Raw genomic sequence first — 15,673 nt, forward strand, 5'->3', positions numbered from 1 at the left:
ATTTACGAGCTGCAGCCAAGCAGAAAGTCCGTACCTGTATGATATGTTGTCAGTTTAATCCAGGTAAAAGTGTCCCGGTGGAACAAGGTGGTTTCCAGCCCCCTGACCACCCTTTTGAGGTCCTCCAGATGGATTATATTCAGATGGAGCGATGTCGAGGTTTCAAGTATGTCCTTGTAGTTGTATGCGCTTTGTCCAGATGGACAGAAGCATATCCAGTCCCAGATTACACAGCCGCGACCACTGCCAAGCAGTTGGTTCGTGAATTCTTCCCTAGATACGGACTCCCTAGAGTCGTATATTCTGATAACGGTCAGCCATTCTCATCTGAACTCATGAAGCACGTTTCCCTTTTGTTAGGGTACCAGTGGAAGTTCCATTGTGTACGCCATCCTGAAGCAGCCGGTCTAGTCGAAAGACATAATCAGACCCTGAAAATCCGCATTGCCAAAGTCTGTAAAGAAAAAGGTGTGGACTGGCTAGTAGCTCTGCCAGTCGCTTTGTTTTATATGCGCATGGTCGCACATTCCAGATCAGGTCTGTCCCCGTATGAGGTCGTATTCGGCCGCCCCCCTAACATGTGGGGTACTCCTAGACCCCGAAGTATTACCGATGTTTCATGTAATATGCTGACAGATTACCTAGCTTCCTTGATGTCTGCCCTCAACTCATGTCGTTCACAGGTTGCTGCCGCCTTTCCAGACAATACCGAGGTGGCACCACATGAAATCGTTCCAGGCTCCCTAGTGATGGTCCGGAATTTCGACAGATCAAGTCCGCTGGAACCACGTTGGAAGGAGCCACGTCAGGTCCTCTTGACCACCCGTACTGCCGTCAAGTTGGAAGGCAGAAAAGGATGGATCCACCTGTCTCATGTTAAACTTTTTAAAGGATCGAAATCCGTTTCTAAAAACATTTCCCAGGATTTGAAAGATTGCCAGAACATTGTTTTAAAGGACTGTCCCGCACAAGACATTATTACAACCCCTCCCTTGTTAGAGAAAACTCCGCAACAGGAGTATAAGTTAAAGCTCAGGTCTAGTAAAATAAGTCAGTCAGTTTGATTGTATAAGTCCTCCCCTAGGTGAAACGGTTAGACTGTTTCTGACATGTATAAAATAGACCCCCATAGTGAGAGAGTCAGTCAAAATTCAATCAGATGTATCGTTTTTCTGAGTTTCATATTATTCATCAGCATAATGATTTCCTGCACCAGCTATGCGTTCTATCTGTATTTTCCAGTTCCTCATGTAAATATGTCTGCTAATGCTACAGTAGAGCACACGTTTAGTGATCTGCCTCCTCACGAATATTCATACCGCCTCGCTATGCGCAACAATTCTTTCATCCGTATGTTACATTATTCACACCAGACCAGCAATGCCACTAATTGTTGGGTGTGTGGTCGACTCCCCCCTTTCCAGACACCGAAGGGAGTTCTGCCACTCTTTCCTTATCCATTTTCACACAATGGTTCGTGTGGAGCATGGTCCACGTTAACGTCATCCTCAACAGATATGTCTTTTCTTAACAGTACATGTTTTCCAGACAAGCAAGGTCTCCCCCACAGAACAGGTTTAGATCTAGAAAATGAAGTTTATAATTTAGGTAATTATTCGTCGAATTTCATGGTCCTGAATGTTCAGTCTGATACTACTCCAGACTTACCTGCTATTTCAGTACTACCTGTTAAAGGCGAATTATGTGTCCGTAATTATGGTTCTGTACATGTAGGACATAGTGAATGTACTACTGTTGTCAAGTATAGTGACAGTAGGAAATCTGTTTTCAAAGCTTTACGTCATTCCTATTTTATTTGTGGTCAAACTGCATATGTCCGTCTGCCCCTCGATTGGGAGGGAACCTGTTACATTGCCTTCCTACTGCCACCTGTTTTCCTAGCCCCATCTGATTATCACAGAAACACACATCTAGTACACATTAGACATAGAAGGGAGTCCCCAATTGTCGACTATACTGAAACTACTCTAGAACAGTATACAGATTTCAATAAAGGTTTCTTCTTCTTTGTAGGACCTGTCCAGAATAGTAAACTGATCCGTAGGTTAACCAGAACCCTTGAAGCTGTAGTAAATGAGACTGCCTCTGCTCTAGGTAACCTAACCGAAGAACAATCTGCTATGAGATTTGTCGTTTTGCAAAATCGTCTCGTCCTTGACGTCATACTGGCCGATAGGGGCGGGGCCTGTAGAGTCATCGGATCTAGTTGCTGTATTTTTATTCCAAATAACGCACCGTCTGTTTATTCAGCTATAACCAGACTCCATAAAATTGCCCATCTGTTACACCAAGATCCAGGCACCTGGACATGGTCCGGTTGGTTCTGGAATATAATTTCCGCATGGGGATGGAAAGTCCTGTCCTTTCTAGGTATTGCAGTAGCGATCATATTTAGCTGCTGCCTCTGTATACAATGTGGCCCTGCGATTTGCGGCATTTGTGCTACCTCTTGTATTCCTAGTCCCAAGCCCCGTTCTAAATCCCGTTCCAAGACAATTCGAGACGAGCAAATGGTACTGTATGAAATGATAGATGGTATCATGAAAATTGATGTTTCCTGATGGAAACGTAGTGACAAGGAGGGAATGTGGAAAAGTAAATTTTGCCATGTTCTGTGTCCCTACGCCTCATCCATCATATGTTATGTGTGCATGACCAATATGCATATGTTATTCCCCATGTCCGATTAATGACGCAATTATAGTTGTGTCCACCTCTGGTATGTCATTTTCCAGTCCTCGTGAATACTACGAATATCAGGCCTATGTAAAGTTATGTTGCCACGTTTCTCAGTGTGCACATTATTCCATTATAAAGTCCCCGTTTCTAGGCCTCAAAAGGGCCCGGACATCAGATTCAGCTCCTGTCTCCTGAAAAGTCTCGCTGAGGAGCGATACAGCCCCCACCTGTATCCTCGACCCTTCACTTACTTCCTGCCTCGCAGTGCCCGGTGCAGCTTGGCTCTGCCTCTGAGTCTGCCAAGAGTATGTTATGATTCCAGCTATCAGTTCAGTCCTTCTTCTCTGCATTCCTAAGCTACTGAACTGCATCAATAGTTTCCGTCATTGTCTAGCCTATTCGGCTCCACGTTAGAGAAATACTGTATTAATGGTCATTTAATATTCTTCATCACGCACTACGTGTAGAATAATGCATGGTCCAGTCTTAGAATCAAGTTAGCTTTTCCCCTCATGACTTCTAGTTTATATCAACATGTTCCCTAAACATCAGATACCAGATAGGGTTTAGGTACATGTCGCTCCGACCCTCCAGACTCTAGTCTCTGCTCCTAGCACAGAGTTCGTAGCCCCCAGCTTCTCCTAGTAATACGTCATTGCCAGTTTTCGCGCACCATTAGGTTAGAGGTCCCGGCTCCTTAGGTAGCCCCCTCCTATGTTTCCGCCCATTCATGACATATTCTGTTACGTTTGCATCACATGCCTAAGTATACTCCCAGTTACACCTCTTTTTACTGTTATCTTTCGCGACTGCTACGCGTCACGCCTTCTGCTCCACCCACTGCTACGCCTACTGCAATGTAATGCTATGTGTTTGCGCTATGTATATAAGTTGATGTATTGTTATTAAAAGCTAGCGCGCTCATCCCAGACCAAGCCCCAGCAGCTGCTGGGTCATCCTATGCAGGTTGTCCTGATCCTGTCCTTATGCTGTAATAAAATCTGCAGAAACTCCTACTACCTCGAATCTTGACTCTTATTTTATTGAGCTATCTGTTCATTCATTCATTCAAAAATGAGAGGTATTATTTATTTATTTACCACACAGGTCACAGGAGGCACTGCTGAATACAGCTGGATAGCAGCAGTGGTGGCCTCTAGGAAGAAGGAATTGAGAAAGCATAACTGGATAGACTGGTTTCTTTAATACCGATAATTGTTACACATCATACACATCACTGTCACAACGTGCATTGATATATTACATTACCAAATTACAATATTCTTATATTAATTTGGCATGTCTGTTCGCCTTAATATGCCTGCAAAGTTACATGATTCTATTAGGGCCCAGAACCATTTCATTTTGTGAAGTCCATCTGCACACTTTCCTGCATCTATTGCTATTGGGAGCGTGTGAAATAGTGCGGTACCTACCGTATCTATTGCTATTTACTTTCCCCTGAGGCGGAAGCCGGGGGCATTCTTCCTATCCCTCCTCACTCGCTGACATTGCAGGAAATAGCGCGATTGTTTATTTTAAGAAATGTAAATATTTTAATTGACGCTGTTTTAATTTCCTGTTACTCACCCACCCGGCTGACTCCTTGGACGAGAGTTACATCGTTCTAGGGCTTGGGCAGCGGGGGGTCTCATTTTCGGTGCAGCCATTTCAGTGCAGGGCTGACACCGGTCGCTGAGGGCGAGGTCGCCATCTTGGGGGGAGGCAGGGTAGCGTTACAGCTCTTGGACGCCTCCCACCCTCCTCCAGACTGGATATTAGAAGACGGACATCCCGTCCGCGCAGCGGGCGGGCGCAGCGCCTAAGGCAAGCCCGTCTGCGCCCGTCCGCGCCGGACCCGCGCCCAGCGCCAGACCCCCTGCCACTCTGACTTCAAATATCCACTGGTCGCGCAATCAGCTCCTCAATTTAAGACAAGGTACCTGTTCCCCTCCCGACCTATGCTGTCTTTTCAACCCGGTTGACCTGCCTTTTAAATGTAGTCACTGTGATTTCATGATTACTTCCCCTTCCAAATGTCGTGCCTCCCCTATAGAGTCCTCTTTTCCTCGCCGCTCCCCCAGATCGATAAAAGCAGCGTTAGTCAATTGTCACTCCCTCCCTCGGCACGCCACTGATATTTGGTTATCCATTGTCACCTTGACTTGGGATATTCTATTCCTTACCGAAACGTGGATCAACGACTCGTCTCAACCTGATATTCACCTGGCTACCCCCCCGGGCTACCGTCTGGTGGGTATCAACCGTGAGAACGACAAAACAGGTGGCGGCCTTGCCATAATCTTGAAATCTCATTTCCAGGTTACTGTTAAAAAACTTCCGAATCTTGGGCTTATAGAAGCCATGTACTTCACGATCCTGGACTCTTCCATTATTACTATGGCGGGTATCTTGGTCTACAATCCCCCTAATGCCTCTGCTACCTCACTTACTTTCCTCTTGCACACAATCGCTGATCTTTCCCTCAGACATGCGTATTTTACGATACTAGGAGATTTCAATTTACATGTTGATAATCCCGCTTGCGCTCAAGCATCTCACCTTACGGAGACTCTACTTGGACTAACTCTGCCCCAATTAGTTAAAGGCCCTACCCATACTGCCGGTCACACTCTCGATCTTATATTCTCTAATCACCCAGGCATCTCATCCCTTCCCTCCCTGCCCCTTACCTGGTCGGACCATTTCCTTCTTCCGTTTGGCCTGTCTGTCCCCATCCCGCCCCCTCATTCTACTTTGAATGGAGAGACGGGGAGAAAATGGCACAAAATCACCTGCGATGCCATCGATCCCTGCTTTACCTATCAATTCGATTCAACTAGGGACCTTAACGAAGAAGTTGTTAAATATAACGCTGCCGTGTTGGCCGCTATCGATACTCTCTCCCCTGCTAACGTCATTACTTCTTCACGAACTAGACCCTCGGCCCCTTGGTTTTCCCCTGCGTTACGTGAGGAAAACACCCGGTGTAAACAATTGGAGCGTAAATGGCGTCAGACTTACGATACCGACTCCAAAGCTATTTACAAGCTGGCGCTGAATAAATTCCAAAAACTAAAACGCGCCACGATGAGAGGTTACTTCTCACAGTCAATTAAAAACGCTGAGAACTCTTCCAAAACACTCTTTAAAATTGTGAAGGATTTTGTCAGCCCTCCTGCCTTGACTACTTTGTGCACCCCTAGTCAGGCGCTTTGTGATGACCTCTCTGATTTTTTTCAGGAAAAAATCACAAATTAATCACACCTTTCGAACCTGTTCTACCCTCCCCTCCCCTGAGGGATATTGTGCCTCAGACAGCCTTATTTTCCTTTGAAGAGCTAACTCTTGAGCTGGCCACCAAATTATTTATCCAAGGCAAATCCGGGTCTCCCCTAGATCCAGTCCCTGCTAAGGTAATGGGCAATCTTACCCCTATCCTGATTAACCCTCTTCTTTCCATTTGGAATTCTTCATTAAATTCGGGTCTTTTCCCTCTGGTTCCCATCCTGAAAAAACCAGATGCTGATCCATCACAACTTTGTAATTATCGTCCGATTTCCCTCTTGCCTAAGCCAGCTAAGATCTTGGAAAAGACGGCTCAGTACCAACTGGCTAAATACTTGGAAACCGAGCAGTTGCTCCACGACTCTCAGTCGGGCTTTAGGGCTACAGTACTGAGACCGCTCTTCTTGAGGTGTCAGAGACCATCCGGGAGTGTGCGGACAGGGGTGAGGAGGCCATGTTGGTTCTCCTCGACCTGTCCGCCGCTTTCGACACTGTCTCCCATGAAATTCTTCTTAACCGCCTAAGGCAGTTGGGAATAGGTGGTAAGGTTTTAACTTGGATTAGATCATTCATCACTGACCGGACTCAGAAGGTCTTTCTCCGTCCCTTTGAATCTGAGGACAAACCTCTCCTGTGTGGAGTACCTCAGGGCTCTGCCCTAAGCCCCTTATTCTTTAATGTTTATTTAGGCCCTCTGGCACGGGAGGTCGAATCCTGGGGGGTCAGAGTGATCTCCTACGCTGACGATACTCAGCTAGTATTTTCATTCCAAGATCACTCTGATGCTAATTTCTCCAATTTTCGGAACTGTCTCAGTAACATCTGCTCCTGGATGGCCACTAATCACCTTGTTCTGAATACTGACAAAACTGAGGTCTTGTTTTTTAATCAAAAAACAACACTCTCCAGCTCCTTGTGGTGGCCACCTGTCTTGAATCCCCCCCTACCCCTGCCCTGACAGTACGCAACCTTGGTTTTCAGTTTGACACTGATCTATCCTGCAAAGCCCAGATCAATAAAGTCTCTTCGGCTTGTTTTGTCAAACTCCGCATGATTAGGAAAATGTTTCCTTACTTGCCAATAGACTGTCGTAAAACCGTTGTTCACGCTCTGATCACTTCGCATTTAGACTATGCGAATAGTCTCTATGCCAGCGCTCCCCGGTACCTTACAGATCGTCTACAAATGGTACAAAACGCTGCTGCAAGGCTGATTGGAAATATTCAGTTTCGTCACTCAATATCTTCATACCGGAATAAACTCCACTGGCTTCCTATTTCCCACCGCATCCAGTTCAAGGTTCTTGTTTTTGCCTTCCGCGCGCTCAACAGCTCTGGTCCGGTCTACTTGCAAAAAAGACTCAAACTCTCTCAATCTATAAGAACGTTGAGATCCAATAGCCTCCGCCTCTTGGTAGTTCCTCGATTTCGCCGTTCCAGGTGCGGAGGCAGAGCCTGTGGTGTAATTACGGCCAAACTGTGGTCTTCCTCTTGACCTGCGGTTTACTGAGACCGAACCTCTGTTCCGACGTAAACTTAAAACCTGGTTGTTTACCTCTCTTTAACTCACTACTCACACTTTTAGCTGTTAATCTACCAGCGCCGGGACACCCCCGTCATAGGGGTAGCTGCGCGCTTTATAAGCTTCTTAAATAAATAAATAAATAAAATCTTGTAGTAAATCGAATATTGACAAACAGAAGTGTTATTTCCAGAAACAGTGAATTCTGCAGCTTGTCTGTGTATCTTTTATCTGCACCTCACGGACTCCTCACATTTCTCGAGAGAAGATCCTGCCTCCTACTCATTAGTGTTGTTTCAGTAACTGTTTCTATCACGTGTTCATGTTTCATTGACTTGTATTAGGAGAAATGTGCTTCCGTGAATTCTGGACCCATGTTATAAACATCATCGTAGCATGACGATTTTGGTATCAGCAGACCGAAAATGACGAGTATGCTATATACCAGTATTTTCGGCGTATTCGAGTGACAAGATCACCATAAAATCAGAGATTCCGTTCTGAACCCTCAGGTTCCATTTTGGATACGGCAGCCATTTTGTGGTTGCCCTCACATAGGCCGATGACTAAGGCCAAAACGAGTCTTAGGGACACGTACACTTTTGCGTACTTCTGTGTGACCTGGGCAAGCTGACTCCATTGCCCGAAGCCAAACCTGTTTGGCCAGTTCCTTTCCTAGTGGCCGATCGAGATTAGGAACCAAGGCGCAGCATGCCATAAACCCTTCATTGCACACAACTATGTCTAATCTTACTCACACCTGTCTCTGTTCTTTTCTTTATGACCTGTTTTACGAGGAGGAGGTGCCCGTTTTTATTAGGGGTCCAGCCGATTATCTGATGAAAAGTGTTGGGCCTTGCCGGGTAATTGATTGTGGGTTGAACAAACTGAAAATGGGCTTGTCATCATGATCTGCTTTTCTTTGTCGAAGAAATATGTGAATGGTCAACTGTAAAATAAGGAATGTTTGCCTGAAGCATAATATTTTGTATAAAAGGGGAAGGCTGGTTTTGTAAGGTTGAGCAGTCTCATGAGAATATACACCGTGTTGGTCTTCTAGGATACCTGTTATTACTGGCTGCAGCCAATAAATTTAATCTTTGAAGTCACCAAGAAGTCTCTGCGTTTCTGTAGTCTGAGACAGGAGAACTCGAAGTCTTTGGGTGTGTCCCCTGGCACCGCTGGGTTCTTAAAAACCCAGTACTTCAGAAACGTGTATAAAAATACATTGTGTAGCATTAGCATTATATACTTCAACTTGCTTTAGGGTGGATGCTCTCGTCCATTGCAAAGACAATTGTCATTTGGTAGTTTTCTTGGCCTTTTGCTATTTGTGCATTAAATGTATGATAGATGTGTTGTGTTTTATTTTACATAGCACAAGAGATTTATTTATTTATTTAGTGTATTTTGGTATCGCGCACAGCTACCCCAACGGGGTGTCCCAGCGCTTCTGTGTAACTTCATACTGCATAGAAGGATGTTAAAAAATAACAATCAACAGAACAGGTGGGTTTTTATGGCTCTCCGGAAGGGTTGTTCCTCCTCGATCAACCGGATGGCATTGGGTAATTTATTCCAGAGAGCTGCCGTCAGTACGGGGAAAGATTTTCCACCGGAACGAGATTTCCTAAATCTAGTAACAGTGAGGAAGTTTTTTGAAGAGGAGCGTAGGGTCCTGGAGTTGTTATAGGGAATCAGGCACGTGGCAAGATAGGCAGAGCCCTTGCCTCGCAAGGCACGATGAGCTAGGACCAGAGCTTTGAATTCTGCCCTTTTTTGGACCGGTAGCCAATGGAGTTCATGACGGTGAGGCGCTATATGCTCACGTAGGGGGATACCGCTGACCAGTCGCACCGCAGCATTCTGAACCGTCTGGAGGCGATGACAGAGCCCTACAGACAAGCTAGTGTACAGGCCATTGGCATAGTCAAGGTGTGAGGTGACTAGTGCCTGATGAGGAATGTTGAGGAAAATGACAGTCCAGGATACGCATTCTTCATATAAATCAACTCACAGTATAATGTTCTAGAGGTTCAGTCCCACAGACATTATCTCTAACTGAACACCCTCGGAAGCATGTGCTTTTCAAACCAGTTGCCCTCTGATGCGGCGTCCTCGCTATTGGATAAGTCAATATGTCCTGAATTTTAGGAGGGTTACCGTATCTAGTGCACTCTGTTAGACAGCGCTCACCTGTGGTAATAAGATGTTAATATGCACCTTATCACCTATGCACGGTGCAGGGCTTTGAGTTACAGAGCTCCTCACACTGTGGAGAAGATTATGTCACATTTACCCATTTTCTCATATTTGGTCCTGATTAAATGGTAACAGATGGCTCCATGACTACAGAAGGCATGAAAAACATTGACCTGAAGTATAGACCCCAGCTTACCAGCAGGTTCATAGGTGATCGACACTTTCACACAGTGATAGGGGCCATTAGTTCCTCAATTTCTCTGCCACTGTTTTTAATCTCAACATGGACCAGGATGATCACATTAACTATATTGCGGCAACTGGTCAATAGTTGATCTTTTATTCAGACTTCACCAATCTCACATCTTATGACACAACATCCTCTGTCCTACTATGCTCATCCGGCATACTTAATAAAAGATCTCCAACAAAGTGCCCTCTGGTGGTGCCCGCCAGGCATTGTAGCGCCGGCCTGGTGAGGAGTATAGCCCAATAATGAAGCATGTCACCTTCAGGTGAGTGAATGCAACTGGTCTTAAAAGCACATGCTTCCTAGGGTGTCTGCGTTCAGTTACAGATAATGTCGCTGGGACAGAACCTCCGGAACAGTATACTGTGATTTCATTGTGTTTTATTTTAACAAATGTACATAGCAGATATCGGCGCTTGCTTGTTTCACAAAAATGATCGGATACCTGCCTCAGAGCGCACTTCTTACAGACGAGTATGGGGTTATCATGTTGCTGTTACAATCTCCTTACCTGAGCGAGTTATCGGGAACGATGCAGGGGGCAGAACCAAACCAGCCACACGTGGAGATCAATGACAAATACTGAAGAATGAACAGAGCTTCCAAGCTGGTGACCATTACTTAATTGACCCTGAAAATAAAAGAAGTTTTTAGTATTCTGGTGACTCAAGATCATTAAAACAAAGGTTATAAATTCAATATTATGTCAAATACTTAAAAAATGGAACTGGATGTGCTGAATCGATGTTGCCCCAGGTCATGCGTGACACCTTCCACCACTATTGCTTATGGGACTTGTAGTTTTGTTTTTCTCATTAAACGGATGGGCTCTAAAGTCCCAGTGTTCTAAGCGATGTTGGTTAAAATCAGAGGCCTGAGTGAGGTTGAAGCATGACACTGCTCTGCTTAGCAGTGAGATGAATGACAGTTCCCCAGCCCTTCCATTCTTTGACAGACAGAGGCTCGTCGGCCATTCATATTTTTTTGCAACGACAAAGAAACTTTTATTGCAGCTTCTGTCAACTGAAGAGATAAAACCCCTGGGCGTGTTTAATTAACTACTGACAAACATGAACAATCAAGAACATGAGTTTCTGGAAAACTATCAAGCGCCCAATCAGAATCAGCCGCCCTTCACACCCAGGAATTCTTGAGGCTTTGGAGAGAGTGAATTGCATGTGGCATAAGAGGAACACTACATCAACTTAAAGCTCACTTCTCAGAGATGCACTGAAATGCCAGCTTCATGGCACACTTAGCCAGCTCTTCACCTCCTCCTCCTCAAACTGTTGACCAGCTATCAGGGCAAATGAGCCTGCAGCAAAGCATCGCTGGCTTGATTCCACACAGGACCAGGCAAGGTGGCCACCTCCATACTCCTCCAAGTCAGCAAGCACTCTGATCGAGCCAGTCCTAACCCCACATGAATGTTCCCCATCACAACTATTTTAATGGTACTAAGTTATGTTTCTGCCAAACGATTGAGTCAAAAATTGAAAGGTTTTACTATGAAGTACTGAAAGAGAAATCATGAGGTTTTTCAATATTTCGCAGTCTGCCACAGTACACAGGAGCATTATTTCTCTAGAGCAGCAAATCATGTATGTGCCCTGTAGAAAGCACGTTTGAATGAAACATGGAATGCATTGCAGTCAAAAAATCCATGCAACAACATAGAGTGCAAGATAACTTGTGTTATTATTCCAGCAGAACGAAATGCCATTTGTGTATGTCATTTTAAAGACAAACCCAGAAAAATGTATGGTCAGTGTTGTTCTTCTGCCAGTTAAAGGACAATCTCCATTAATGTGTCAGGAAATAAAACACTATGAGAAATCCTACTCTATGGCAGGGTGCTGCCTGCCACTATATTGCAGGTTACTTCCAACATAATCTGATTTATAAATACATACTCCAGGGTGCTGCCAGCTATCGGGTCTGCACATAGCAATCTGGAGCCACTCAGGAAGGAGGTAAGCTCTTTATTCCATCTTAAGCCCTTAGGTTACATTCACAGCCCGATGGGTCCGGAGAACTTTATCCTCGCTCTAACTGCGCCAAGCAGATAGACGTAGCCCATCATAGGCTGTGTTGTGTGCTGGCATCTTACTATCGTTGGCGGATGGATGAAGCTCTGATAAGAGCTACTAAAAGAAGAGCAGAGAAACAGGACCACAGATCGCCACAGAGTGACAACTGCCCAGAAGCTGAAGAAAGAACTCTGGAACAGCAAACCTCCTACACCCTGGAGATTCTCCAGGATAAGCAAATGATGGTAATGATTAAGGTCACACACTACAACATCTTTCCCTTTAAACCAAAGGTAACAACCTACAAGAACAAGCATTTGCAATGCAATAGGTCTCGCATTAGGAAAGTTTGAGCTATTGGTATTGGAAATGACATATTTTTTATTTATGTTTTATTTTTTAAAATAGCGAAATTAATAGATTTGTCATTTACAATGCCAATAGTTATAACTTTTGCAAATGTGACACCTATAGCATTTGTAATGCAATATGTGTTGTATTTACGTGACTTACATGTATTGATATTACAAATAACAATGGCTTTTAATTTTCCTTAAATAATTAATACTTAAATAAAAGTTATTGTAATTTATAATGGCAATAGCTTAAACTTTTGTAAATAACTTTCGTGAAGATTATGTTCAGGGTATTTTATTGTGACGAAAATCCAAGAACAGAAGTGAAATATTAACATCTTTTTTGTTACATTTTTAATAAAGCTTGAAACATTGAGAGAACATATTTGAACCAGGTGCTGTTGAATTGTTGCACACATTGATGCTGTGGTGGCGCTGAGTGATGTTGTGATGGCGAACGAGTGATGCTGTGGCGTTCAGTGATGCTGTGGTATCGCATAGTGATGTTGTGGTGCCCCTGAGTAATGCTGTGGTGGTGCGGAGTGATGCTGTATGCTATGCTATATTTTGCTATCCAATGGCATAACATAGCATAGAGGGGGGTAAGGGTGTTAGGGTGAGGGGGTGAGGGTGAGTGAGGGTGTGTGAGGGTGTGTGAGGGTGAGGGTGTGTGAGGGTGAGTGGGTGAGGGTGAGAGGGTGTGAGGGTGATGGGGTTGGGGGGAGGGGTTGTGAGGGTGAGGGGATGTGAGGTTGAGGGGGTGTGGGCAAATGTTTTTAATAAAACCATTGATGCATGTTTATAAGTGACTGTATGCCACTGTACTTGGATATATAAATGGTGTTTCAATTCCCTAATTTAATTGTACTTATTTTATCGACCTCATTGGAACCTGGGAATAAAAGACTAAATTGGCCGTGCCATGTATCAACCATGTGACCTGCAGATTACGTGCAGATGTCAGCAAAGAGGGGGTATAGGCGTGTGTGTTGCGACCGAGAAATGTATTTATAAGTGGAATCGTCGCGCTGCTTTTGGAGTGAGGAGACTTTGCTCCATTAAATCGCTCGAAGACACGTGTTTCGCCCTTCAGTTTTGTTACAACTTTTCGTTGACACTACACCAACTCTGTATTTATTTCCTGTTTCTGAAAGAGCACCCACGCAGTAAGAATTAAGCACCCGAGAGTGAGGCCTCCCAATCTCGCCACTCCCCTGTGGATTTCTGAAAATCTGCGTGTAATTCGTTTAGTGTGTATTTTAGACCATTAGGGGTTACTCCCTGGGGTCCGATGAGATTAAAAGAACCAGCAGGGGCTGAACCAATTACAGCCATTTACAGGGGGAGCAGGTGACAGTATCATAATAATACTATTAACACGTCGGCAAGAAATCTCAGGTTTCATGACAAATAACGCCTGTGTGGTAGTGTTGGTAGGTCCAGTAAGGGGCTGTGCCTATGGTACCTCAGCTATGCTCATGGCGATACCTGCAACATCGACGCTGAAGTCTAGACACGGGCGATTCAATATAGAGCATACATGACAACAGACAAGATTCAGGCGGCTGACTCGATTTAAACAAGGAAGTCAGGCATCCTTGGCCGTGACATGGGCGGAGCCTGTGACGCGGCCGGAAGAGGCCGGTGTTGCGCGTTGATGCGGGGCTCCCATGAGGAAGAGAGAGCCCTGCGGTACCGTTGGAAATGCAGAGAAGTCCCGGGTCCCAGGAGGGGGCCCGGGTGAAGTGGAGAGGCAGGGTGTGTTTCGGCATCGCACAGAAGCTCGGTGAGTGGGGCCCGCTAGTGCGCTTAGGCATGGAAAGTGGGGTGTGAGGGGGGGATGTGTGTGCGCGTGTGTGTGTGTGTGTATGTGTGTATGTGTGTCTGTGTGCGTGTGTGTGTGTGTGTATGTGTGTCTGTGTGCGCGCGTGTGGCTGTTGCGTGTGTGTGTGCCTGCCTGCTTGTGCATGTGTGTATGTGTGTGTTCAGGGAATCTGAGGCAGGGGATGGGCACGGCGCCGGGCTGGGCGTGCGCGCCCACGAGGAGAAGTCGACGCTCGTGCCCGACCCCTGTCTCAGATTCCCAGGCAACGGGCGGCTTTAGTTGTTGAGCTAGACGCATGCTTTGCATGCGTACTCTAGCTCGACCTACAAAACTAAACAAAAATCAACAAAACTAGAAAATGCATTTCCAAATGCTGCAAAAGAGAAACAGTTAATACAAATGAACAATATTAAACTTTGTCGGTACCTTAGTAATGTGCTTACTTCTGGGCTTCACTCCATCTGCAGCAATAACGCTCTGAAAGGAGAAATTACTGCTGTGAGTCTCAGAGTCTTCAGTATTACTGGTCTCAGTCACGAAGACTGTGGTGTCGGAAGATAACTTTCTCTTATTTGGGTTTATAGTTCCACCAGTCACGCCATCTCTTTTAGCAGACACACTAATGTCGGCAGCATCATAACTTCAGGCAGACCAGCAAAGCGGATCTCACCACTCACACTGGGTGAATATTCAACAAGTACGGTCTCGGCTTACCAAGCAGAACAAAAGAATCGGGTCTCACAACCATACCCAGAGCCACAGTTAGCTCTGCCGCCACTTGAGCACACCCAAACATCTCAGCACTTAAGCACCAGTTCCAGGGGAGACCATCTGTGATGTCCTTGTTAACTTACACCACTCCTGGGTCAGCACAAGCAGCATGGTGGTCAGCGTCTAACACCGCTACCAAAACATTCATGAACATCCAAATCCTCGTCACCCAAACTACCCAAAAGTGGCTTTCTAGATCAGCATCCAGCCCTGTAGTTTCTGCCTCTCTGCACTAATTGTTTGTGCCCGGTGAAAGTGTGCAGTGACGGCTGGTGGTGTGTGTGTGTGGTTGTGTGTGTGGTTGCGTGTGTGGTGGTGAGTGTGGTGGTGTGTGTGGTGGTGAGAGTGGTGTGTGTGTGTTTTCGCAGAGCTGGGCAACTGCTACAGGCAAACAGGTTAATCGAAGTTTCCCTGGTTCTCCGAAGAAGTGGTAGGTGCAATTTGAGAACAACAAAAACACAGCACTCAGTGGCAGCACTGGGGCTTCACGGCGCAGTACCACCCTGAAGTATAAAAAAGTGAATGGCACAAGTTTATTTTATTGATCAGGGGGAGGGGGGGGAGACTGGGTCAGGTTCTCATGGAAGAAAACTAGTGGCATACAGGCAGCAGCCATCTGCAGCAAGCACACGAAGCAACTGAGCTATCTAACACAAGTGAAAGCTCCTTGTGTACACAGAGTTGACCCTCGTGAAAAGTACTCTGTTCAAATGCAAGAAATGCTGCTAAA

The 15,673-nt window shown here is 45.5% G+C and overlaps 1 long non-coding RNA gene across 1 annotated transcript in view; it reads right to left on the reverse strand.

The window, feature by feature from the left end:
• Positions 1 to 14,652, reverse strand: part of LOC144806305 (uncharacterized) — a 28,523-nt gene extending 13,871 nt beyond the window's left edge. The window contains exons 1-2 of the long non-coding RNA XR_013605757.1: positions 14,599 to 14,652; positions 10,473 to 10,592 (exon numbers count right to left, since the gene is read on the reverse strand). This is a non-coding gene — a long non-coding RNA (uncharacterized LOC144806305). The remainder of the gene's footprint in view (positions 1 to 10,472; positions 10,593 to 14,598) is intronic.
• Positions 14,653 to 15,673: the final 1,021 nt, after the last annotated feature.

This window comes from Lissotriton helveticus (genome assembly GCF_964261635.1).
Source record: "Lissotriton helveticus chromosome 1_1 unlocalized genomic scaffold, aLisHel1.1 SUPER_1_unloc_6, whole genome shotgun sequence".
Lineage (NCBI taxonomy): Eukaryota > Metazoa > Chordata > Amphibia > Caudata > Salamandridae > Lissotriton > Lissotriton helveticus.